The sequence below is a fragment of the Oryctolagus cuniculus genome, chromosome 18 (genome assembly GCF_964237555.1).
Source record: "Oryctolagus cuniculus chromosome 18, mOryCun1.1, whole genome shotgun sequence".
Taxonomy (NCBI): domain Eukaryota; kingdom Metazoa; phylum Chordata; class Mammalia; order Lagomorpha; family Leporidae; genus Oryctolagus; species Oryctolagus cuniculus.
This window is the reverse complement of record NC_091449.1, coordinates 20,151,843-20,178,445: the sequence shown is the minus strand read 5'-3', so window position 1 is coordinate 20,178,445 and position 26,603 is coordinate 20,151,843. Positions and strand designations below refer to the sequence as shown.

General features: G+C 47.1%; 1 long non-coding RNA gene across 4 annotated transcripts; it reads left to right on the top strand.

Annotated features, from left to right (window-relative positions):
- The first annotated feature begins 703 nt into the window (after positions 1-703).
- Positions 704-24,169, top strand: LOC127489228 (uncharacterized). Of its 4 annotated transcripts, none has more exons than XR_011384021.1 (5): positions 704-837; positions 2,978-3,147; positions 13,648-13,843; positions 13,950-14,086; positions 24,000-24,169. It is a non-coding gene; the product is annotated as an uncharacterized lncRNA (long non-coding RNA). The 4 variants fall into 4 exon arrangements; XR_011384020.1 differs by lacking the exon at positions 24,000-24,169 and adding an exon at positions 14,840-19,074 and having other exon boundaries at positions 13,950-14,427; XR_011384018.1 differs by lacking the exon at positions 24,000-24,169 and having other exon boundaries at positions 13,950-19,074.
- The last annotated feature ends 2,434 nt before the right edge of the window (positions 24,170-26,603 follow it).

Here is a 26,603-nt window from a genome sequence, read left to right as displayed (position 1 = left end):
GAGCTTAGGCTAAGGCAGTGCGTGTTCTCTGGGGAAGGGCTTTGCAGACTCCGACCAACCCCACGGGGTAACCAGGGCTTGAGTGAAGACGACAACAATAATGGGAGGAACTGGGGGACCTCTGCGGACGTGCGCCGGCGCGGGACCCGGACCCTAACAGGCGGCGAGCGCGAGGGCAGGGAGGCTCCGTGGGCTCTGGCGGGGTCTCAGGCGCGGGGGTCGTTGCGTGCGCTCGTGCGCGTGCCCGCGAGGACTGGGTGCCCCTGAGTCCGTTAGCTGTGGAGGTGCCGCCGTGACCTAGGCCTCGGGCTCGGCTTCCAGCCGCCGCGCGGGTCCGCACCGGGCAGTGGGCCCGCGCCGGGGCGGTTACCAAGCCTTCCGGTGATGTTCTCCCGCAGGAGACGCAGAACTACGATTGCACGAGTTCTCTGTCGTGTGTGTGTGTGTTTATCCAGTCACTCCTGTATTTGAGAGAGCGAGGGAGACAGACAGGTCCCCCTTCCGCGGGCGCGCTCCCCAGATGCCCTCAACGGCCAGGTGTGGGCCAGGCCGGAGCCTGGAGCCCGCGCTGCCTCCCAGGGGTGCGCCAGCAGGGAGCCGGTCTGGGTGGCCTCGGGCTGCGGGATGCGGTGTCCCGGCACCGTGCTGACCGCTGCTGACCTTTCTGAGCCAGAGGGGTCTTCAAGGGACCTCCCCGCGGAGACTGCGCCTCCTGCCAGGCTGGGAGCTTGGGGAAGCAGCGCCCGGCTCCCTTTCTCTCCCGTTGGTTCTGGATGTGAGGCTGTGCTGGGAATGGCCGTGCGCACGATCAGAGCTCAAGACCGTGCAGCTGGCTAGGTCAGGGACGCTCACGTGATGGACTGGTGGGCGGGGAATAGGGTTAGTCCTGAGAAGGGGTACCCGTGTGAGCCCGAGATGTGCACAGTTACGGGCAGGGGTAGTCAAGAAGTGTTTAAGTTCTTTAGGAATCCCATCTAATATGAGATTTTTCTAAGATATTTTGCAAGGTTCTTGTGGGCAATATTTTGGTTATTTAGTGAAGGAGAACAGGGGTTTGGCAAGTTTGTGAGCATCTTTTCCGTAGGCAAGATTCCGTCCACTTTGCATTCATTCTCTTAGTCTATAACCACCACTTAGCCAGAGTTATGTCTTCCAGAGAAGACTCTTGTTAGTGAATGAGCCTAATTATATTGATAAAGTACAGTTAATGGATGTGCATATGAAATTTCTGAAGGCAGAGTTAATACAGACTTGTGAAAAAAATGAGTAACCTGAAGATAGAATAGTTATTTAGGGATGCATTCTCTCCCTCTTTCTTGCTAGCTTGTGACTAGGGTTCTGTTTTGTGTCTAGAATAGATTCACGCTAACCACTTATGTTAGGAAGCAAAAGACTCTTAATTCTTAGTTTAAAAAGGAGGCTGTGGACTTCATACCCTGCGCATGCGTGCTCCAGGAAGAGAAGAGCACGCCCTGAGCCTCCTGTAGTCTGAAAAAGACCCTCGAGGCTGGCGTGGCTCAGCAGGCTAGGCCACCACTTGCGATGCTGACGTCCTGTGTTGGAGTACCTGCTGCACCTGCAAAAGTAGCAGAAGATGGTCCGAGTGCTTGGGCCCCTGCCATCTGTATGGGAGACCCGGATGGATGGAATTCCTGGTTCCTGGCTTTGGTCTGGCTCAGACCTGGCTGTTGCCACCATTTGAAGAGTGAACCAATAGGTGGAAGATCTCTTTCTCTCTCTGCCTCTCCCTCTCCCTCTCTCTGTCCTTCTGACATTCTGCCTTTCAAATAAATAAATCATTGAAAAATTTTGTTATCTCTTAAGGATTATAGCAGTGTTATGTAAAAGCTGTTAGTGCAGGTAAAAGGACTTCCAAAGACCTGTCGTACAAATTACTTTCCCAGTGACAAGCTTTGATATTTCCAGCCATCATATCAGAGTGGGGCCTCTTTAGTGTGGGAGAAATTCAAGTGTCAATTCAAGTGTCAGTCTTTTCTGCTTTTTTTTAAGAATGATTTTTTAAAAAATTATTTATTTGAAAGGCAGAGTTAGAGAGAGGCAGAGAGAGAGAAAAAAAAAAGGTCTTCCATCCACTGGTTCACTCCCCAAATGGCTGCAATGGCTGGAGCGGAGCCGATCCAAAGCCAGGAGCTTCTTTGGGGTCTCTGTGGGTGCAGGGTCCCAAGCACTTGAGCCATCTTCCACTGCTTTCCCAGGCCATCGCAGAGAGCTGGATCGGAAGTGGAGCAGCTGGGACTCAAACTGGCACCTTATACAAGATGCTGGCACTGCAGGAGGCGACTTTACCCACTACACCACAGTGTCAGCCCTGTAGAATGATATTCTTAAGGCTGCTTTCTAAATTTTGTGCTTAAAATTATAATAAAGCATGCCAGAGAGATGTGTCCACAAAGAATAGAAACAACGTTCTTCTTTTGTAAAAATGAAATAAAGGGCATGTAATGTTCTTCATATAATAAATTCAATAATAACAGCTAGCTCATGTTATACAATTCTTCTATTAAGTGTTTTCTGTGGGTTTTCTTACTCTTCAAGAGAACCATATGTAGTGAGTGGTGTTCTTAACCCTGTATTAGTGATGAGAAAATCGAGCCTGATCGAGTTCTTCTATTTTCTCTACTTGTCCTGTCTTGGCTGACCTCACCCTCTCCTGGCACCATGAAAAAAGTTCTGGCTTGGGTGATATGGACTGTTTTTCAACATCCAGAGTGTGAGGGTGGAACGAGGAGAATCTGTCAAGGAGAGCCATGGAGCCCAGTGTCAGACGTAGATCAGCCTCCTCCAGGGGGGCCTGGCCGGAACCCTGCAGGCGTCAGCCTCCTCCAGAGGGGCCTGGCCGGAACCCTGCAGGCGTTTGTGATTCTGCCTCCAGGAAGAGGTCTGCCCTGCGTGCAGCTGTGAGCAGCTGGGTTCCGTGGGCTTCGACCCCCCCACTCTTCCCAAATTTTGTCTGCAGGTGGTCGTAGCCTGTAAGGAGGCTGACAGGGAGGGACAAGAAGGTTTATTGGCTTCCGTCATCTGTGGACATCGAAGCCTCCTTTTCTTCTCCCAGCTTGGGTTTCCCAGAGTCTGATAGAACTCCAACAGAGACGGATTGGTTCTCACGTTCCTAAAGGCATGGCTCACGTAAGTCGGTGTTTCTCCTTGACATGCTGGGATTTGTAGGTTACATAAGTATTTTTCATGAATTAGCCTGAAGTGTTCTGCCTAAGACGGCACCATCTAATCACCTACCTCTTGAATTCCTCCTGTTTGGAGGAATGATGCCAAGTACCTGTTTCCTCCTTATGAGACTGTTTTTTTCTAACTGGAGTTCATGCATTCATTGAGTAAATTACGGAGCAGGTACGATGCGGGATGTCTTGCCGGGGGGCTACCATAGGGCAGTGAAGGAGTGAAATGTCCTAGAAAATTGTTTAAGCTCCCCGGGCAGTCTGTGGCTGGGGAGTTAAGAGCCATGGGCTTCATCTGATGGCTTCATTGGACCACACGTCAGACGATTTGGAATTCCCCAGGGACCTGATAAGATGACTGATCACCTTGTTAATAAGATGAGATCTCATGTCAAAGTGCCAGTTTGCGTTCCAGCTGTTCTGCTTCTGATCTAGCTCCCTGCTGATGTGCCTGGGAAAGCAGTGGATCATAGTCCAAGTTTTTGGGCCCTGCCCCCTACATGGGAGACCCTGGATGGAGTTCCAAGTTCCAGGCTTTGGCCATTGTAGCCATTTGGGGAGTGAATCAGGGAATGAATGCTTTCTCTCTTTCCTCTCTCTATTACTGTGCCTTTCAAATAAATAAATAATCTTAAAAAAAAAAAAAAGCAGGGGCACCAGTTCGAGTCCCCACTAATCCATGTCCGATCCAGCTCTCTGCTATGGCCTGGGAAAGCAGTAGAAGATGGCCCAAGTCCTTGGGCCCCTGCACCCATGTGAAAGACCTGGCTCCTGGCTTCGGATTGGCGCAGCTCCAGCTGTTTCAGCCAACTGGGGAGTGAACCAGCGGATGGAAGACCTCTCTCTCTCTGCCTCTCCTCTCTCTGTGTAACTCTGACTTTCATATAAATAAATAAATCTTTTTTTTAAAAAAAGCAGGAAGAAGTGTTGAGAAAGGGATACCAAATAACAATGTGAAAGTATTTTCTTAGATTGACAGAATTAGACCAAGCTGAGACATTTGGTTCAGTGTATATTTACAAAGATGAAGTAATTCGCCAACTCTTACTCCCATTCTTAAGATGACTTTTAGGCCAGTTATGGAACTCCGTCAGATTCCCAGCTCGGTGGCAGAGACCCAACGACTTGGGCCATCACCTGCTGCCTCCCACAGTGTACATTAGCAAGAAGCTAGAATTGGAAGTGGAGCTGGTACTAGAACTCAGGTGTTCTGATACAGGGTGTGGACATTGCAAAGTGGTGTCTTACCGCTTCGCCAAATATCCATCCCAATTTTTTTACCCACTTTGTTGAGCTATGACTGACATACAAAAAGCTGTACATATTTAATTAATATAATTTGAAGAGTTTAGGAACCCATGAATCTGATATTTTCCTTCCTTTTTGGCACAAGATATCTGAACTTTACCTGTACCTTCTCTGTCTCACTCTAGACATTGTTTCAAGGATTCCCTCATTCATATTAGTGGATTGACAATGATTGCCCTTTAGCATCCTGATTTAACTTATTTTGTCCAATGATTTTGTTTGTTGCTTGTTATCAGCCAATTCCTTCTGTATATCAATGGGTTATAGTTTTGTGTTGATTGACATGGGTTGGGCCCACTCTTGAAGAATGTATTAATGTGTACTGCTTGTAACAAACTATGCTTGTAATAAACTATCATAGACTACATCATAGACTTAGTAGCTTAAAACCACCCTCAATTGTAGTTCTATAGAGTAGAAGTCCAGTGCAGCATAGCCAAGTCAAGATATCAACTCAGCTGGCATTGTGGCGTACATGTTGAGCTGCTGCTTGTTATACAAGCATCCCATATTGGAGCTTCAAGTCCCAGCTGCTCACTTCTGATTCAATTCCATTAATATGCATAGGAAGGCAGCAGAGAGTGGCCCAATTGCTTGGGACCCTGCTACCCATGTGGGAAACCCAGCTGGAGTCACTGGCTCCTGTCTTTGGCCTGGCCCAGACCTGGCTGTAGCAGCCATTTAGGGAGTGAACCAGTGGATAGAAGATCTGTGTTCCTCCCCTTCTGCCTGTCACTCTGCCTTTCTGATAAGTTAATTAAGTAAATATGTGGAGAAAAAACTGATATCAACCATAGCTCCTGTTCTTTGGGGCTCAGGGTCCTCTTCCGAGCTCACCGGTTACTGGCAGAATTTATCTCTGTCTGGCAGGAGCCATCCTTCTCATGCTGTGACTATCCTGACTTCCCTTCTGCTAAATCTCTCTGACTTCTTGCACCCCCAGCAAGGAAAAAGCTCTGCTTTGAGGGCCCATCTGGAGTGATCCAGTCCCTATCATAAATCAACTGATAAGTATTTCTTTGCCATGTGATACAACATATTCACTGGCTTAGCAAGTGGGCAAAGGGCATGAGAGCCAAAATAATGTCTAGTACAGGGAGTTTGGGAGAAATAAATGAAGAATATATTGCTATTTATATACTGAAAGCCAGTGGGAAAGCAAAGAAATGAAGTAATAGGAACAGAATATAAAGAAATGAATGTTCTTAGACAAAGCCAGCAGCTTACAACATTCTTGGTGCAATGACATTTTACCTTAAACATGTATAGGACGAGAAAGATCTGGTCTGCAAAGAACCCATGCCAAAGGCTTTCTGGGAAATGATACCACCTACACATGGAACCAAAAGATGAGAAAGCTTGTGATACATTCTAGGTGCTGAAAGGGGAAGTGATGTGAATAGGAACCAAGAGAAATGTGGCTTGGCATGAGGCCTGATAGGTAAGCAAGGACCACATTATTTATAAAAAGTTAGATGGATTTTAATTTAAGTACAGAGAGAAATGTGGAGGAGGGGATGGAGGGATGAAATACAGGTTACACAAGTGAAAATTTCATCTGTGTCAGAAGCATTTGTTACAGATGTTAAAAATTTGATGCACAGGTAGACCTGTAGACTAATGGAACAGAATAGAAACCCCAGACATGAATCCACATATCTATATCTACAACAAACTCATCTTTGGCAAACTAGCTAAAATCATTTCCTGTATAAATGATAGTCTCTTCAATAAGTGGTGTTGGGAAAACTGGATTTCCACACGCAGAAGTTTGAAACAAGATCCCTACCTTAAACCACATACAAAATTCAACTCAATGGATCCAGGATCTAAACTTAAGACCTGAAACCATTAAATTACTAGAGGAAGACATAGGTGAACTGCTCTAAGACATTGGCCTAGGCAAAGACTTCTTGGATAAGACTCCAGAAACACAGGCCATGAAAACAAAAATTGACAAATGGGATTCCATCAGGCTAAAAAGCTTCTGCACAGCAAAGGAAACAAATAACAAAGTGAAGAGGCAACTGACAGAATGGGAGAAAATATTTGCAAACTATGCATTCAATAAAGGATTAAAAACATACAGATGACATAAGGAGCTCAAGAAGCCCAACAACAACAAAACAACCTGCTAAGAAATGGGCAAAGGATATGAGCAGGCATTTTTCAAAGGATAAAATGCAGATAGCAACAGACAAGTGAAAAAATGCTCAGGATCACTAGCCATCTAGGAAATGCAAATCAAAACCACAATGAAGTTTCACCTCACCCCAGGTATAATGTCTTACATAGAGAAATTAACAAACAATAAGTGATGGTGAGGATGTAGAGAAAAAGGTACCCTAATACGTTGATGGGAATGCCAGTTAAACGGTATGGAGATTCCTCAGAAAATAAAAATAAATCTTCCATATGACCCAGCTATTTCACTCTTTGGAATATATCCAAAATAAATGAAATCAGCATATGAAAGAATTGCCTGCACTCTTGTGTTAATAGCAGTTCAACTCACAATAGCTAACATTTGGAATCAACCTAGATGTCCATCAGCTGATGGGCAGACATATCCACCCATACACACACACACGCACACACACACACATATACCTATATACCAAATGTATATATCCATGATGAAATATTACTTAGTATTAAAAAAATGAAATATATCTACAACAGAATGAATACAACTGGAAATCAGTGTGCTAAGTGAAATAAGCCAAACCCAAAAGATAAATATCACAGATTTTTTTCCTATTTGTGATAGTTAATATAATAGTATAAAAATTATGTGGATGTCATATAATTTGGCAATAAGTTATAAATATTGTTTCACTTAATCATACCATGTGAATGACAATATACTCTTCTTTCCCACATTAAAAGAAAGATAGGACTCTTTGGGGTGCTAGTAATGTTTTGTTCTTGGGTGTTGGCTAGGAGTGTGAGCAGAGAACAAAGAACTCATCTGTAAACTTACATGCATTTCTTGGTATGTTTATTATATTTCAGTAAAATGCTTTTTTAAAAAAATAGATGCACAGGAACATTCATTTGCTGTGTATTCTGGTTCAGGGGGTCTGGGGGGTGCTTGAATGTCAATGTTTTAATTAGCTCTTCAAATAAAGTGACACCTGTTTCACTAATAACCAGCCTTAGTTTATATAAACTCTCATTAATCTCTTCATTCCTCCTTTTTTGACTATCACAACTATATTTTAGTATTATGGTATTTTGTCTTTTTTCTTCCATAGGAATCTATTTGTTCTACATAGGAAAACAAAAAAAATTTTAATTTGCTTTCAGATTTGCAATTGAAATGTGAGATAACCAATTATGACGAAATGTCCACTTATAAAAATTGTACATCTTTTGCTCTACAACAGAGTATTCTTAACAGAGAAAGACCATTTGGATACAGGGATGTGGGAAGACTTTTTGTCAAGGCTCAGCATTTGTTCAACATGGCAGAACACATACCCAGGAAAAACAGGAAGAATGTGGGAGGGACTTTAGTAGTGAACATCAATGTGTCATACATCAGAAGTTGTATCTGGGTGAGAAACCATGTAAATGGAAGGCATGTGGGAAGGGCTTTAGTGCTTCTTCATATCTTGTTCAACATCAGAGAACTCACACTGTTAAGAAAAGTATGAATGTAAAGAATGTGGGAAGGCCTCTAGTCAAGGCTCAGCCTGTGTTAAACATGGGAGAAGGCATGCTAGCGAGTAACCACATGAACATAAGGGATGTTGGAAGGCCTTTCTCAGCAGCCATCAACGTATTGTACATCAAGAGTACTCATACTGGTAAGAAGCCACCTGTGTGTAGAAAATGTGGAAAAGCTTTGTAGTAGCTCATACTTTGTTCAACACCAAAGGATCCATATTGGTGAGAAACCCTATGAAGGTAAAGAATGTGGGAAAGCTCTTATAGCCTATGGGAGACTTATTCAGCATCAGAATACTCACACTAGTGGAAACAGTTTGGGTGTAAGGAATGTTCAAAGGCCTTTAGTACCTTTTCATATGGTGTTCAACATGACAGAATTCACTCTGGTGAGAAGCCCTGTGAGTGTGAGGGATGTGGAAAGGCCTTTTCTGTGTCTGGACAACTTACTTACCGAAGTATCCATACTGGTGAGAAGCCATGTGAAGAGAATGTGGAAAAGCTTTTTGTAGTAGCTCATACCCTGTTCAACACCAAAGGATCCATAATGGTGAGAAACCCTATGAATGTGAGGAATGTGGGAAAGCCATTAGCTGTTCTCCATACCTTGTTCAACACAAAAGACTTCGTACTGGCGAGAAACCCTATGAGGGTAAGGAATGTGGCAAGGCCTTCAGCACTGGTGCATAGCTTGTTCAGCATCTGAGAATTCACACTAGAGAGAAACCATATGCAGGAGAGGAATGTAGAAAGACTTTCAGTCGTGGGAATGTGGAGTCTTTCATGTGCGGCTCATTGTTCAGCATCTGAGAACTCATGCTGGTAAGAAAAACTCAAAATGCAAAAATTGTTGGTAGATTTCCAGAGATATTTTCATTTTTCTGATACAGATGCCCCTTGACTTGCAGTGGGATTCTATCAGTATAAAGCCATCATGTGTTGAAAATGTCAGACATTGAAAATGCACTTAATACAACACACATAACCTGCTGAATATCATAACTTAGCCTAGTCTGTCTGAAGCATATTCAGAACATTTATAGTAGGCTACACCTGGGAAAAGTTATCTAACACAAAGTCCATTTTATAATAAAATATTGAATATCTCATGTAATTTACCAAAAAGAGTAAAGTTTACAGTGTGGTTTCTACTGAATACATTATCAGTTCACATAATCAAAAAGCCAAAGAATCAAAACTCAAACCATTGTAAGTTAGGGCCTGTCTGAATTAGAGAATTTATAATGTAATTCAGAAAATAAGGCTTCATTTGTCATTCTTGTGTTTAAAGTATTAGAATAATCATACCAGTGAACTTTTTGGGAAAGATAATAAACATTATTTAATGTTCACAATGTTGAAAGCATGAAGTTTTATACTTAGATATCAACAGGGGACCAGCATAGTTAACAAACAGGAGAGCCAGTGTGCTTACCACTATGGGGTATTGTTTTCAAAATGATGATTAATAGAACTTGCATTCTTTGCTCCGTAATCTTAGTTTCATTATTTTTTCTACCTGTTAGTGAAACTTTGATCGTAAAACCCTACAGATGTAGTTAGTCTAGCAATGCCTCCCTTTGTCCAGTTTAGAACTGTAGGTGAATCTTTCTGATAAAATTTTGTAGAAGGAAAGGAACAGGAGAGGATATTCATGTGGAAATTACCTCTTAAACTGAATCAAGTTTTTGAAAGATACTCACTTTTAATGTGTGTGAAAATGTCAACAGCCTGTGATCTACACTGTCCGAAGTTAAATAGAAATTGGAAGTCAGTAATACAGTAGCAAAGCCAACTACTCCTTTAAACATTCCTTTCTTGACTTTTTTCCTATGAACATTTCAACATAGAGGAAAGTGGAAAGGAGAGCAAAATTGCCACCGTCTTTGATAACATTTTACCTGATTCATTTTTATCTCTGTTGCTTTATGAAGAGAGATGTCGCCCTCTGCTCTTGAAAGCACAGCAGTCTCCTTGTGGGGATTCTACCCTCACGACTTCATCTAAACCTAATCATCCCCCAAGTGTCTCACCTTCAAATGGCATCACGTTGAGGATTGGGGCTTCAGCGTATGCATCTGGAGGAGACATACTCAGTCTGTAACATTCTTCCTTCAATAGCATTCTTCCCAAAATTAGCCAAGACTTTCTGGAGAAATGACTACTTCCAGGAATGGACAGAGGTGATTACAGGTGATTGTGGAACAGCTTGGGACAGAGAGCAATGATTCTTTAAAAAAATTAGGATCTTTTCAAAGACACAAAATAGCCAGAGATTCCCATGGGCATGGGTTGTGATGGTCTGAGTATGAAATGCAGGGTCTTAGTCCACCCGTACAGGATGGACTGGGTCCGAGGAAATGTAAGTGAGCCACTCACCTGTTCCCCAGCCTCCTGATCCTGGAGACAATCAGACGCAGCTGGGAGCCAAGTCTAGCAAGAACTCGTTTATTTCACACGTAACAGAGCCTTTTATAGCACAAAACTGCAGAGTCACTGGGGCAGGGCTAAGGACCAACCAATCACTTAAACGGTCATTTTACGGGGCGATTTCTATAGAACCAGCCATATGTGTATACACTTGTTACTAGTTTTGTTACCTCCCCTGATGTTGCATGGCCAATTAGCTTTGGTGGTAAACAACTTTGGATTTCACCCACCTTACTTCCTCTGGGCACCATCTTTGAATTGCTTCATGTAACTAATTTCCCCACATGAAAATTGTGATTTTTTAGTACAGGGCTCAGAAAACTAAAATATAGATTAAAAAAAAAGACAAAAGCAGACCAGTCAAGAGAAAATCATAGCAATAGTTTGTTTGGGATATTCAAGGAATTTTACTTGTTGTCTTTCCAAAGGACCAAAGATAACATGTGCTTGCAAGAGTGATGAGAAAGCCCAAACTTTAGCAAAAAAAAAAAAAAAAAAAGGCGAATAGCTAAAACAACACCTGAACACCTGGTGAAGTCTTACCTTCACCACAACCGTGCTTCTGCTCATCCCAAGAATGAATAGACATTAAAAATCAGTTTAATACACAGTCTCTTCGCTGACCTCAACAGGATAAAGCTAGAAAAAAAAAGAGCAGGCTGGCGCTGCGGCTCACTAGGCTAATCCTCTGCCTGCAGCGCCAGCACCCTAGGCTCTAGTCCTGGTTGAGGTGCTGGGTTCTAGTCCCGGTTGCTCTTCCAATCCAGCTCTCTGCTGTGGCCCAGGAGTGCAGTGGAGGGTGGCCCAGGTCCTTGGGCCCTGCACCTGCATGGGAGACCAGGAGGAAGCACCTGGCTCCTGGCTTTGGATCGGCACAGCACTGGCCGTAGCGGCCATTTGGTGAGTGAAGCAACAGAAGGAAGACCTTTCTCTCTGTCTCTCTGTAACTCTGCCTGTCAGAAAGAAAGAAAGAGAGAAAGAGAGAGAGAGAGAGAGAGAAAGAAAGAGAGAAAGAGAGAAAGAAAGAAAAAAGAAAAGGAAAAGAAAGAAACAAAAAGAAAAAAAGAGCAAAGGGAAAACTAGAAAACTCATAACTTTGTAAAAATTAAATAACATAATCAGTATATCAAAGAAAAACATCACAAAAGAAGCCATAAAATAGAGGTAAAATGAAAATACAACCTACCAAAATGTACGGGATGTGGTCAAAGCAGTCCTAAAAGGCAATTTTACAGATATCAAGCTTGTATTAAGCAAGAAGAAAGACCTCAGATCAGAAATCTCACTCTGGGGCTGTTTGACATGGCAGTTAGGATCATGCTTGGGGCACCCACATCCCGTTTTTGTGCACCTGGGTCGGGTTCCAGCCCCTCTCCTGATTCAACAGTCTGCTAATGCATAGCGCAGGAGGCAGCTGGTGATGGCTCACATACTTGGGGACCTGCCCTCCACGTGGGAGGCCTGGAAGAAGCTCCCAGCTCCCAGCTCTGACCTGACTCAGCTCTGCTTGTTGCGGGTATATGGGGAATAAATCAGCAGACGGGCACTCTTGCTCTTTTTCTCTTTTTCAAATAATTTTTTAAAAAGTTGTATCTAACTTTACAACTTAAAGAACTAGTAAAAGAAAAACAAACTGAAACCCAAAACTAGGGCAGGCATTTAGCTTGGCAGCTAAGATACCATTTGGGCTGCCTGCATCCCATACTGGAGTACCTGATCTGCGTCTCAGTTCCACTTCTGATCCGGCTTCCTGCTAATGCACACCCTGGGAGGCAGCCAGGGATAGTTCAAGTAGTTGAGTCCCTGATATTCACGAGAGAGACATGGATTGAGCTCCCAAATGTTGGTGTTAGCCTGACCCAGGCCTGGCTGTTGCAGTCATTTGAGGAGTGAACAAGTAGATTGAAAATCTCTATCTCTTTTTCAAATAAAATTTAAAAAAAGCCAAAGCTAGTAGGAGGAAGGGAGGAATAAAGACATTAGAGATACCTAGAGAACAGAAAAACAACATAGAGTCAGCAAAACCAAAGTCAGTGGTTCAAAAAGATGAACAACACCGGCGCCGCGGCTCAATAGGCTAATCCTCCGCCTTGCGGCGCCGGCACACCGGGTTCTAGTCCCGGTCGGGGCGCCGGATTCTGTCCCGGTTGCCCCTCTTCCAGGCCAGCTCTCTGCTGTGGCCAGGGAGTGCAGTGGAGGATGGCCCAAGTGCTTGGGCCCTGCACCCCATGGGAGACCAGGAGAAGTACTTGGCTCCTGCCATCGGATCAGCGCGGTGCGCCGGCCGCAGCGTGCCAGCCCCGGCGGCCATTGGAGGGTGAACCAACGGCAAAAGGAAAACCTTTCTCTCTGTCTTTCTCTCTCACTGTCCACTCTGCCTTTCAAAAAAAAAAGATGAACAACTATAACTAAACTTTAGCTATTTTTACCAAGGAAAAAGAGAGAAAAACAAATTACTAAAACAATTAGAAACAAGAGCAGGGACTATTACTGATTTTACAGAAATAAAAACCATTACAAGAGGGGCCAGCATTGTGTTGTAGCAGGTAAAGTCACTGCACCTGGGAAAAGCAGCAGAAGTCGGAGCAACGGCTGAAGGCCTTCCCACATTCACTGCCCCCCAAAGGGCTGTTCGGGGAGAGTTTCCCACAATCATTGCCCTGGGAAGGCCCTTCTCCAGCGTGAACTCTCCGGTGTTTAATCAGGCTGGGGTTGCCGGCAAAGGGTTTCCCAGGAGACTCACACTCACAGCATCCGTCGGGTTTTACTCTGTTATGAACACTCTGGTGTTGAATGAGATGAGTGGCATGGCTAAAACTCTCTGCACATGTAAGATCTTTCGTCTGATTCTCTGATGCCCAGCAGGTGTGAATCTGCGCCCAGAATCACGGCGCTCGTTATGCCCTGTGCAGTGTGCAAATCTCCCCGGCTTCAATGCTCTTGTCCACACCAGGCGTGAAAGTCTCCCATGGCCCCCAAGGCCTTCCCACCCTCCCCACCCTCCCTACGCGTGCAAAGCTTCTCTGATGTGTTCCCTCTGTAGGTTCCCACCGGCCAGGCCTCATCTCCTCCCTTCCAAGGGCTTGTTCACCTGCTGCTGCACCTGCTGCTGCTGTGACAGTTTTACACTGAACTCAGATCCGCTCCCAGATGCTTCAACACACACATGGTTTGTGCCCGGGATATGAGGCCTGATGTGCAGCCAAGTGTGAAATGTCTTTCACACACACGTCACAGGGGTAGGTTTCCTGGGTGGACACAGCTGCCTTGGGATTCCTGTCCTGTGACACTCCTTCTACAGAGACACTTGGCTGAGAAGGTAACTCCTCACCCTCTGATCCACAGTGACGACCTGAAAGCAGAGAAATGCCGGCCAAGTTCACGTAAACTCTGATAACAGCAAACGGCCCCATCGCATGTGCCCACCTGACCCAGGGATGACTTCACGGGATTGTTGGAAACATACGAAACCTTGGGTAATGGTAAGGAGTGGTCCACACGGCAGTGCTGGCCTGGTCGGATCACAAACTGGGAAAGCCCAAGAACACAAGGATGGGGTTCAGTGCTGGGTGGTGAGACAGGATCTCCAGCTCATGTCCCTACCGAGACCTTTAAGCGGGGACTTGCCTACAGCAGGAGTGTCCAGACCCATGAAAATCTTGTTGTAGCCGAGCTCTATACCAGAACTTCTAGGCAACGTGTGCGTCTGATGACACCTGCAGCGTAGGCCGCCGTGGGCAAGTGCCACAACAGAAGCTGTGGAGTCGGCCTGAGGCCACGAGGGTGGAGCACGGGCAGAGATGACCATGGGCAAGGCGTCACGGTGAGAGGGGCACACTTGGCGTTCTCTGGGTGGTCCTGAGCCGGAAGCTGGCCGTTATGAATCACAAGACTCCCACCTTTGTCGGGACAGAAAATGCAGCGACTATCTCAGGCGACGACTACAACTTTCACACGGTCACACACCCTTGCACCATTGGGCTCTTTTGTTTTATTTTATTTCATCTTCTTCAAAAATCAATCCAATTTGTTTTTAATTTCTAATTGACAACATCACGTGAAGGGATCATGTACAACATGGTTTTGCAATACGTGCGGGTTGTGGAATGGCTAAAGCGATCTAGTTCATATACGTCTTATCTCACAGTTACGGTCTTTGTGGTCAGAACACCTACAACCTACTTTCTTGACATGCTCCAAGAACACAGTGTGCTGTTGTTATCTATCGAAAACAGAGTTCTTCAAGTCCTTCACCTGCCTAACTGAAATTCTGGAGACTTTGATCAGCACTTCCTCTCTCCGCCCGCTTCCCACCGCGGCCCCTGCACCTGCCCGGCCACCAGCACCCTGCCCCTGCCCGGCCAGCGTTTGCAGATTCCACCTGTTGTGGACGACAGCCCTTTATCAAATGTCTTTTGCAAATATTTCTTTATGCTCTGAGGCTTGACTTCTTATCCTGTTGACGGTGTCTTTGGCAAAGTGGAAGTTTTTCATTTTAATGGAGTCCAATTTAGTAATCGTTTCTTTCTTGGATCATGCCCTTTGTGTTACTGGTAAAAAGTCCTAACCAAACCCAAGGCCATCTAGATTTTTTCCTGAGCTATCTTCTGGGAGTTTTGTAGATTTGCATTTTACATTTAGGTTTATAATGCACTGAGATAGTATTTTTTAAAAGATTTACTTATTTATTTGAGAGGCAGAGTTACAGACAGAGAGAGGGAGAAAGAGAAAGAGTGCGCACAAGCGATCTTCCATCCACTGGTTCACTCCCCAAATGGCTGAAATAGCTGAAGATGGGCTGACCTGAAGCCAGGAGCCAGGCGCTTCTTCTGGCTCTCCCATGTGGGTGCAGGGGCCCAAGCACTCGGGCCATCCTGTGCTGCTTTCCCAAGTCATTAACAGGGAGCTGGATGGGAAGAGGAGCAGCCAGGACACAAACCCGTGCCTATACGGTATGCTGGTGCTGCAGGCGGGTGGAGGCTTAACCTACTAAGCCACAGCGCCAGGCCCTCAGCTAATTTTTGTGAAGAGTGTAAGGTCTGTGTCCAGAGTATTTTGGTATTTTTTGTCCAGTAACTCCATCATTTCTTGAAAAGATGCTGCTTTTTCCATCAACCTGCCTTTGCTCATTTGTCAAAAATTAGTTGACTGCGGACGCATCCATGAAGGATCAGAGTGTTCTTGTCACTGGGTACAGGGCCGTCTAAGGATGGCAGATTCTCACCATGCACAGTTTCACTCTCCCTGATTCTAGCCACTCTTAGAAAACACTCTGCTATGTTCTGTTTCAAGGCTAAGTCCTTGGCTTCCCCTCTCCCCCATGCAAGCAGCCGGGGCCGAGCAAGCCAGTCAGAGAGAGGCTCATCTCTGCACCTGCAGCCTCTCCCGAGGGCCCAGCTGCAATGCCGTGGCAAGCTTGGCGCCTGGCTGAGCAGTCTGGGACTGTATCAGAGCCACCCGCAGATGCGCTGTCCTGCCACATCTTCCGGGAAACCAGCCCCCTTCTCTGCACCGCTAACCCAGACGTCCTCAGCAAGCAGGCGGTCGGTCCTGCTTCAGGCTGCTGATCTGCTGTGGTCCTCGTCTATTAACAGATTAAACTGCCTCGCTCCTTCACCCCCAGACCTTGCCCTCGTTATATTTTTTTCAGATTTATTTATTTTTATTTGAAAATCAGTTACAGAGAGGCAGAGGGGGAGGGGTGATTTTCCATTCACTGGTTCACTCCCCAAATGGCCAGGTCATCACCACCATGCGCTCTTGAGTTTGTCCTTGAGTTAGGGGAGGAAGAGAAGTGGCAGAGTTAAGGTTTTGAACCACAGTGGAAAATAATGTGAGGACGAGGAAGCAGAGGACTCCCAGGAGAGGCAAGGTGAGAGGACGAGAAGTAGCGTTTCTCGCAGGAGAGGGGTTTAGACAGCGCGGGGGGACGACCTTGAACCCAGCCTGCCGCTGCCTCCACAGCTCTCCAGCAAGGAACTTCAGGGTCAGCCCCTGGAGTGGGACTGGGACGGCCGCGGGCACTCTGGCTCCACTGTGTTTCTGAGACCGGAAGTCTGAAGGTGTCTCCGCTCGTGAAGGGATGGGGCAGGAAAAGGAAGAGTTTGCGAGCCCCAGGATAAGGGTGGAGCCAAAGGCATCCCGGAAATGAATTCCACCGCAGTGGAGGTGAAGGAGTAACCTCTGCTGAGTCAGCCCGTGCGGTGCTTCCTGCTGCAGTTGAGAAACGACCCACCATCCTGCCTGTCGTGAGCCGCTCCGACGCCTTTGAGAAAGATGGGAAAATACTCCTCATCTCCAGGGACTGGGGATTGATGCAGCAATGGATCGGTACAAATAAACCTACTAAAGCAATGTGTGTGTGTCGGGGACAGGAGGCAGAAGCTGGCCAAGATGCCTGGAGCCCTTGGTGGAGTGCCTGGGCGCCACGCCCTCCTCTGACTCCTGTGGCTCCAGCTTCCCATCAACGCAGAACTGGAAGGCAGCAGAGAAGGCTCAAGTGGCGGTGTTCCTGCCACCCGTGTGAGAGGCCTGAATTGAATTCCTGGCTCCCAGCTTCAGCCCCAGACTAGCCGCAGCCATTGTCAGCATCTGAGAAGTGAATCAGCAGATGGGTGGTATCTGTCCATCTATCCATCATCTACCAATCTATCCATCTATCTACCTATCCATCTATCTACCTATCCATCCATCTATCTACCTATCATCTATCCAAGGCCCCTTTTGTCGGAGACCACACATTGCCTCCAGTTTTGAAGAGCGTTGTGCCGGTTGAGGGAGAAGCATCTTTGAAATCACTGCTTCCCAAATGCGTCCTGTGCCCATCTCCCTTGACCCCAAAGTGTGTCAGGAATGGGAACAAATCTGTCCCAAGCATGAGGACTTTCAGTGACCTGGGGAGCCGTGAGAGGCCAGGGAAGCTTGGGTGACTTCCCAGAGCCGTCAGAGAAAGCGCGGATGGGTGGGTGAGGGAAGCGGCTGGGGCTTCGCAGGTTAGTCCTTTGCCCGAGTGTTAATACCTAAACTGGAAATGAAATCCCCGCCCTGTAGACTGAAAGACAGGGAAGCATAACCAAGAAAAGCTATGTTGGGTATTGCGGGGTTTGAGATGCATGAAAAGGGTTTTGAAAGGATGAATTGTATGGTGAATGACCTAACCCCCCATGGTGATCGTTTGTGTACCCCGTAGAATATAGTGGGTAGCGGGAGGTGAATCCCGGAGTTGGGGAAGCAGGCACAGGTCCCTCAGGGGAAGTCATTGGTGCTCCTGTAGTTATTGTTTTTAATTCCTTCCAAGCCAGACACATGAGACCAGACCTCATCCCACTCCCTGGGATGCCCACATGCCGTGTCATAATGCCTGGTTCAAGTGCTGGCTACTCCACTTCTGATTTAGCTCCCTACTGATGCACCTGGATGCAGCAGATCATGTGGGAGACCTGGCTGGAGTCCCAAGATCCTAGCTTCAGACTGGCCCAGACCCAGCTGTTGTGGGCCTTTAGGGAGGGAACCAGTGGATAGAAGATCTCTCTCTCCCTTTCAAATAAAATAAATCATTTTTTTTAAAGTGGACATTCTTTGGGGATGATGCTGTGGAAGATGGCTCAAGTCCTTGGGCCCCTGCACCCAGGTGGGAGACCAGGAAGAAGCTCCTGGCTCCTGGCTTTGGACTGGCCCAGCCCCAGCCTTCACGGCCATTTGAGGATTGAACCAGTAGATGAAGACCTCTCTCTCTCTGTTTCTCTGTCTCTCTCTCTCTCCCTATTTCTGTAACTCCGCCTTTCAAATAATTACGTAAATCTTAAACTAACTAAACAGATGTTGTCACCTTCAGAGCCGTCACTGTTAAAGCTGTCTGTTCCATTCTGGCTGATGCCTCAATTTTTGGTTTCAAGGTGAGGGGACACAGCTCAGTCCCAGTTGCCATCCATAGATCGGATTATTTTTGCACATCCATGGCACAGCTGGTCAGTCACTATCTAGCCGAAACCAGCTCAGGCCAGCTTGGTGGTGAAACCTCTGAAAACAACTTAAACAGTGGTTTACAGGTGGGCATTTTGCATAGCAATCAAGACACCCAGCTCCACTTCTGATTCCAGCCAATTCCAACTTCCCGCTAATGAACTCTGTGAGACAGCAGGGCCTGGTGAGCAGCTGGGTCTGCTCCACCCCCTTGAATGACCCAGGTCAGTTTCAGGCTCCTGGCTTGGCCCAGCCCTTGCTGTTGCCGGCATCTGGGGGGTAAGCCAGCCAACACATGGAAGATTTCGCTTTCTGTCTATCCCGGTCTCTCTGTCTTTCAAAATAAAATGAAAATAAATTAAAAAAAATTAATGTGAGATTTTATTTAAAAAGACAATTGCAGGGGCTGGTGCTGTGGCACAGCAGGTAAACCGCTGCCTGCAGTGCTGGCATTCCATATGGGTGCTGGTTCATGGCCCCGGCTGCTCCTCTTCCGATCTAGCTCTCTGCTGTGGCCTGAGAAAACGGTAGAAAATGACCCAAGTCCTTGGGCCCCTGCACCCACGTGGAGACCTGGAAGGAGCTCCTGGATCCTGGCTTTCAACCAGCCCAGCTCTGGCCATTGTGGCTAGTTAGGGAGTGAACCAGTGGATGGAAGACTTCTCTCTTTCTGCCTCTGCCTCTCTGTAACTCTGCCTTTCAAATAAATAAATAAATAATTTTTAAAAGATTTTATTTATTTATTTATTTGAGAGGTAGAGTTACAGACAGTGAGAGGGAGAGACAGAGAGAAAGGTCTTCCTTCTGTTGGTTCACTCCCCAAATGGCTGTTATGGCCAGCACTGGGCTGGTTGAAAGCCAGGAGCCAGGAGCTTCTTCCAGGTCTCCACGTGGGTGCAGGGGCCCAAGCACTTGGGCCATCTTCTACTGCTTTCCCAGGCCACAGCAGAGAGCTGGATTGGAAGAGGAGCGGCCGAGACTAGAACTGGTGCCCATATGGGATGCCGGTGCCATAGGCAGAGGATTAACCCACTGTGCCACGGTGCCGGCCCCTAAATAAATCTTAAAAAAAAAAAAAGGCAATTTCAGTAGACAGGACATTCAAGTCATAAGATCTAGAAGCATCTGAAAAGGCTGGGGGTGGGGTGGAAGGCATTTCTCTTCCCGAGAGGAATAAATAAGGCCAGAAAGAACTGCTTTCGGGGTGGGGTGAGCAGGTGCGATCATCTGCACAGGAAGTGTTTTTCTTTGCAGTCCACTGCTCCTCAGAAGGGGACGTTGCCAAGGCTGTTCTGCATTCTGTATTGCTGAAGCTCAAGGATGCATTCAAGTTCAAGGGCCTGGAGGGAGGACAGAAGCCTGAATAAACTTTGGTCAAATCATGTTAGCTCATTTTTTGGGGTTATATTCTTTTCTGTTAATTTGTAGATTCATATCATTATTTGAATTTCATTTATGGGTGGTTTATTTTGTGAGACCTTTGATATACGGGGAAAATATTCATAATACTACTAAGCATTAATTTCTTAATTAATTGTAATTTCCCACCAAATGTTGAAACTGTTGATTGTTTTCCCCTCATTGTTGGGGATGAAAGGTTTGACGTTCGTTGTACCAACGTGCTTTTGTAACTGACACTCTCCCTTCTCTTACCCTGAAATCTCTCTCTCTCTCTTTTAAAGATTTGTTTTATTTATTTGAAAGACAGAGTTACAGAGAGAGGTAGAGAGAGAGAGAGAGAGAGGTCTTCCATCTGCTGGTTCACTCCCCAGATGGTCGCAATGGCCAGAGCTGTGCGGAACCGAAGCCAAGAGCCAGGAGCTTCCTCTGGGTCTCCCACGTGGGTACAGGGGTCCAAGGACCTGGCTCATCTTATACTGCTTTCCCAGACCACAGCAGAGAGCTGGATCGGAAGAGGAGCAGCCGGGAGTAGAACCGGTGCACATATGGGATGCCAGCGCCTCAGGCCAGGGCTTTAACCCGCTGTGCCGCAGCACTGGCCCCGAAATCTCCTAAGCACTGCCCTTTAGACTTGTCCAATCTACAATTTTACCGTCAGAGAGTTGAGTGGTTGACAGTTCAGTTATCATTATTATATTCAGCAGATTTTACAGTCTGAAACTTAGATCCTTGTTCACCATAGAATATATCTTCTGACAGTGTGGAAGACCTTTCTGTTTCTCTCTCTCACTGTCCACTCTGCCTGTCAAAAAAAAAAAAGAGAAAATATCTTCTGAAAAATGTTCTCTTCTTTGGCTTTTCTTTCTTCTTGGATCTCTATAATTAGATAAATTCTCAGATCTTTTTTTACAAAAGTGACCCCTCTTTCCCACCAGAAAAGACAGGAATTGATGTTGTCCAGTTTATTCTTCTAATATGTGAAAAGTCTTATTTACTTTTGATTTTTAAAAATTTTTAAGGTTTATTTATTTATTTGAAAGACAGAGTTAGCGAGAGGCAGAGTTGGAGAGAGAAAGAGAGTGGTCTTCCATCCGCTGGTTCACTCTCCAAATGACCACAACGGCTGGAGCTGCACTGATCTGAAGCCAGGAGCCAGGAGCATCTTCCAGGTCTCCCACGGGGGTGCAGGGACCCAACGGCTTGGGCCATCGTCTGCTGCTTTCCCAGGCCATAGCAGAGAGCTGGATTGGAAGTGGAGCAGCCAGGACTAGAACTGGTGCCCATATGGGATGCCAGCACTGCAAGTGGTGGCTTTACACACCTACAGCGCCTGCCTCTTTTTAATTTTTTTAAGATTTATTTATTTATTTGAAACTTTGATTCTTAGCATGGCTCAGAATTTTACAAGGCCGGCGCCGCGGCTCACTAGGCTAATCCTCCGCCTGCGGCACCGGCACACCAGGTTCTAGTCCTGGTCGGGGTGCTGGATTCTGTCCCGGTTGCCCCTCTTCCAGGCCAGCTCTCTGCTGTGGCCAGGGAGTGCAGTGGAGCATGGCCCAAGTGCTTGGGCCCTGCACCCCATGGGAGACCAGATAAGTACCTGGCTCCTGGCTCCATGGCGGCCATTGGAGGGTGAGCCAACGGCAAAAGGAAAACCTTTCTCTCTGTCTCTCTCTCTCTCTCTCACTGTCCACTCTGCCTGTCAAAAAAATAAAAAACAATAATAAAAAAAATTTTACAATATTTCTTAAATCCAATCTTTAAAAATGGGACACCATTTTTACCATGTTAAATTTCTATTATTTTATTATTCACCTATTAATATAAATGTCACTTTTTCATAATTCTTTCATTCCCATGGCTTTGTTTCTTTGAATTTCATATTCACATGCAACTCAATTTCACTTTTTCAATCATTATCACTTCATAATATATTATGCTAGGAAAGATAAGGGTTTTCTTCATGATTCATTCTTTTCAAAGTATTATGATCTCCATCTCAAATATTTAATTACTATTTCCATTAAATGTAGAAGTTCCCTTTCAAGTATCAAAACACAGCTCCCATGTGGATGTCTAGCCTAGGGTCAGCACACCCACGTCCCACATCGGAGTACCCGATTCCAGTCCCTGGCTCTGGATCCCGACGCTGGCTTCCTACCAACACAGATCCTGGAAGGTGCTTGTAATGGCTAAAGTAACTGGGCTCCTGACCCCACACCAGAGAGCTGGAACCAGCACCACTTTGGCCATGTTGAACATTTCTTTTGGGGCCGGCGCCGTGGCTCAATAGGCTAATCCTCCATCTGCGGCGCCGGCACACCGGGTTCTAGTCCCGGTCGGGTCGCTGGATTCTGTCCCGGTTGCCCCTCTTCCAGTCCAGCTCTTTGCTGTCGCCCGGGCTTTGGATCGTCATGGTGTGCTAGCCACAACGCGGTGGCCACTGTGGGATGAACCAACGGAAAAGGAAGACTTTCTCTCTGTGTCTCTCTCTCACTGCTCTCTCTGCATTTTCTTTCTCTTTTTGGTCTACCTCTATATTTTATAGAACCCAGACTAAAGTCCACGTGTGTTTGTGTCTTGTCTAGTTTTCAACACGTTTGCATGTCCCCTACGTTAACGCACCCAGGAGATGAAGACCTGTGTCTCCAGAGTCAGGCTCAAGTTCCACTTCTGGTTTAGCTGCCTACTCGCTTGTCTTGGACTCCAAACGCCTCATGACACACAGCCTTGCTGTGAGCTTTAATGAGAAAATAAGACAACCTAGTAACAAGTACCCAAGGTGTCTGTTTTATGGTGGGAGCTTTTCTTGTGCCGCTCCTTTTGTTTACCACTGGACACAGGGCCATCCATGCCACGAAAGCTGGGCAGAGCAGAGAGCCAGTTCTAGACCTCTGGCTGTGAGGGTCTGGTTCCCTGAAACCACTCGTGGTACCAAGAACCGTCTCCCAGCTGCGGCTCAGTCAGGGACATGGAGCCACTGTGGTGTTCCAAGACAAGTGCTTTACTTAGGAGTTTGACTCCTAACTTCGGGAGTTTGACTGCAAAAAAAAAAAAAAAAAAATCTGAAGATTTGGGTTCTGCTTTCAGACTCATCATTCACTTGGCCCTCTAAGCTTTCGGCTCCTCCTACTCCAGACACAGATGGTTGCAGCTTCCCCCGGGGCTGCTGGGAGCATTCATTGGAATGTATATGCCAGAGAACAGCTTGTAAATTCTAAAGTGCTAGAGAAAGTTTACTATTACTGTTAGACCCTCAGAGTGAGGATGCTAACACATCGAGAGGCACACCCCAAAGACTCAGAGTCCAGATGCAAAAGCAAGAGGATTTATTCGGCGTCTGCGCTGACGGGCCTCCTGAACTCGGGAGTCCAGAGAGCGCACCCAGCACAGAGCCACACGGTTTATATACCCGCAGCGACCAATCCGTGAGCTGATCATGTGAAAGGCATGCGCCTTCTGTCCAATCAGTGAGCTGATCATGTGAAAGGCATGCGCCTTCTGTCCAATCAGTGAGCTGATCATGTGAAAGGCATGTGTCCTCTATCCAATCAGTGAGCTGATCATGTGAAAGGCATGAGTCCTCCATCCAATCAGTGAGCTGATCATGTGAAGGGCATGCGTCCTCTATCCAGTCAGCTACGGGATCACATGGGAGGCATGCCCCTCATCGCCATTTTGTTGTTTACTTCTTCAGCAGTTCCTTTCCCTGCCAGCGCCATCTTATTCACCCTGAGTGGGGACGACGTCTCGCTCCCTTTGTTCCCCTTGTGGGAGAGCAGGTCCCGCTTCCCACACCGTTATCTGAGTATTAGGAGGCATACAAAATAGGTTAGGTCTTAGCACAGCCAGGCGCAAGTGTCTCAGCTAGCTAAGCATAGGGTCCCTTATTTTTATAGCTGCACCTAATTTTAGCTTTGGGGAAAAAGTTTAGGGCTATAATTTTTAAACTTTAATTTTATTTGGGGCAAAGGTGACTTCTTATTTTTAATAGCGTTAGCTTAAGTCACTCCATCTTGGTTTGATTTTAAGGTTCTTCATTACCAGTTCCTATGAGACTCTCAGATTAAAAGGTCGATGTCCAGATATCCCCCAAACAAACAAGACGCTGCTTCAACTTCTGGGCAGACGCAGCAGGCTCGTTAAAGATAACCGAGACCCAGAGGAAGTCGTGTCCTACTGGAGACGCAGCTGCGAGACAGCAGGCGGCTGGACAGTGCTAAGAGGAAAACAGACGGGTACCTGGGGACGAGGCAAGGGCTACTGGGCCAGGCGCGCGGCGCCGAGGCGAGACGCAGCTCGGGGTGCCTCCGTCTTCCATCAGAGGGCCCAGGTTTCAGTCCCAGCTCCACCTTCTAACGTGCACCCTGGGAGACAGGAGGGGACGGCTTGAGTGGATGGGATCCGGCACCCATGGGGGAGGCCCAGATCGGGTTCCTGGTCCCCAACTTCGCCGGTCCGGTCCTAGCTGGCCAGTGCAGGCATCTGGGGAGTATCAGCAATGGGAGTGTCTCCTCTCTCGCGCTCTGTCTTGACTTTTATTCCCTCCTGGTGAGCGAGCTCTTTCTCTGTGCACAGGGCTAATCAATCACCCTAAGCCAGGTTCCACCTGTCCCTCATTGTCAGGTTGGAGCCCACCCCACGCCCACGCCGGGAGGGGAATTGTTCCCCGTCAGAACTCAGTGTCAAACGCCTTTCAGCCACGTTTGAGGAGCGAAGAGGTTTTAGAACGCGCAGTCCTGGGGCTAACTTTGCCACTGTTAAACTTAGCCATCTCTGCTCCCTAGGCCGGAGTCACTATCCCAAAGAGTCAGACCGGCGTTGTCTTTTTGGGAATTGTACTTCTGTAGAATTCTGACAGGCAATGGGCACAAAGCTCAAAAAAGGGGGGGGAGAGATATATTTATATGTATATACACACACACACGCGTGTGTGTATGTGTGTATAATAAAAGTGATAAGAACATCCAAGGTAGCAAGCCGAAAAGCAATAAACAAAGTCATACTCTAAAGGCACGTGATGTGTAGTTTGTTGACTGATTATTTGTATTAAACATAATAATAAAATCTGCTTTTTTTAAGATTTATTTATTTGAAAGTCAGAGTTACACAGAGAGAGAAGGAGAGGCAGAGAGAGAGAGAGATCTTCCACCCACTGGTTCACTCCCCAATTGGCCACAACGCCCAGAGCTGGGCCGGTCCAAAGCCAGGAGCCAGGAGCTTCTTCCAGGTCTCCCACACAGGTGCAGGGGCTCGAGGCGTGGGCCATCTTCTACTGCTTTCACAGGCCATAGCAGAGAGTTGGATTGGAAGTGGAGCAGCTGGGACTTGAGCCAGCACCCATATGGGATGCCGGCACCGCAGGAGGTGGCTTTACCTGCTAGGCCACAGTACTGGCCCCAAGCTGCTTTACATATAATATCCTATTTAGAAAACTCTAACTTAAAAAGCCCATTGAAGGCAGAGGTAGATTTATTTTTAAAGATTTATGTCTTCATTTGAAAGGAAAAGTTACACAAACAGAGGGAGAGAGAGAGGTCTTCCATCCCCTGGTTCACTCCTCAAATGGCCACAGAAGCTGAGGCTGAGCCAGGCTGGAGCCAGGAGCCTGGGACTTCGTCCAGATCTCCCACACGGGTGCAGGGGCCCAAGCACGTGGGCCAACTTCCGCTGCACACAAATGTATCGAGCCAATGTTCTGGAAGTTTCCTCTGTCTGGGACTCAGCAGCCCAGTCTTCCTTGCGCGATGTTTGGATTAAGTTGACACGGTTTGCAGTGAAAATGTCCTGGGTGGAGACAAAAAGAACAGAGGCGAATTGAAGACAGCCGTTGTGGGGGAGACCTGGATTTTCACAAAATGTGGAAGCAGCGGGAGCAGGGGCAGGGAGACCAGGCAGGGCGAGACACCTGGGCCCCTCCCGGCAAAGCTGGGCCAGACCTCTGCAGATTTCCAAAGTCAAGGAGCGTGACTGGCCCCCCGACAGGGGATGGGGCCGGAGCTGGCAGAAGCAGCGCAAATGAGAGAAAGTTCCCGGCCTGGAGGGAAACGTCTCTTCCTGCCCCGGGAAAAGCAGGTGCATCCTGAGGAAGTCACAGGTTTTTACAAAACCGGGGCTCAGCCTGGCGGGTGGGGGTGGGGGTGGGGGTGTGTGTGGCAGGGATCTGTGACACTCGGGGGTGGAGAGCGTGGTGCAGCTTTTCCGGATCCCGCTGGGACCTGACTCGGGAGGTGGCAGGGTGGGTGCCCAGCCGGGTCCTGTCTGAATCTGGAAAAGCCGCGGGGAGCCCTTCTGTGTGGCTGCTTGTGTTTGCTCACAGTGTGTGGCCTGAGTTCCGGGATGAGCCTGGAGAGAGGGAGAGGGAGAGGGAGAGAGGGAGAGGGAGAGGGAGAGGGAGAGGGAGAGGGAGAGGGAGAGGGAGAGGGAGAGGGAGAGGGAGAGGGAGAGAGAGAGAGAATGAATGTCCTCCTTTTGGGGCCTGCGTTGTGGTGCAGCGGATTAAGCCGCCACCCGTGACGCCGGGCATCCTCTATGGGTGCTGGTTCAAGCCCCAGCTGATCTGTTTCCCATCCAGCTCCCTACCAGGAATCGTGGCATAGCAGGTGCCCTCCGTAGGAGTAGCTTTAAACACCGGTC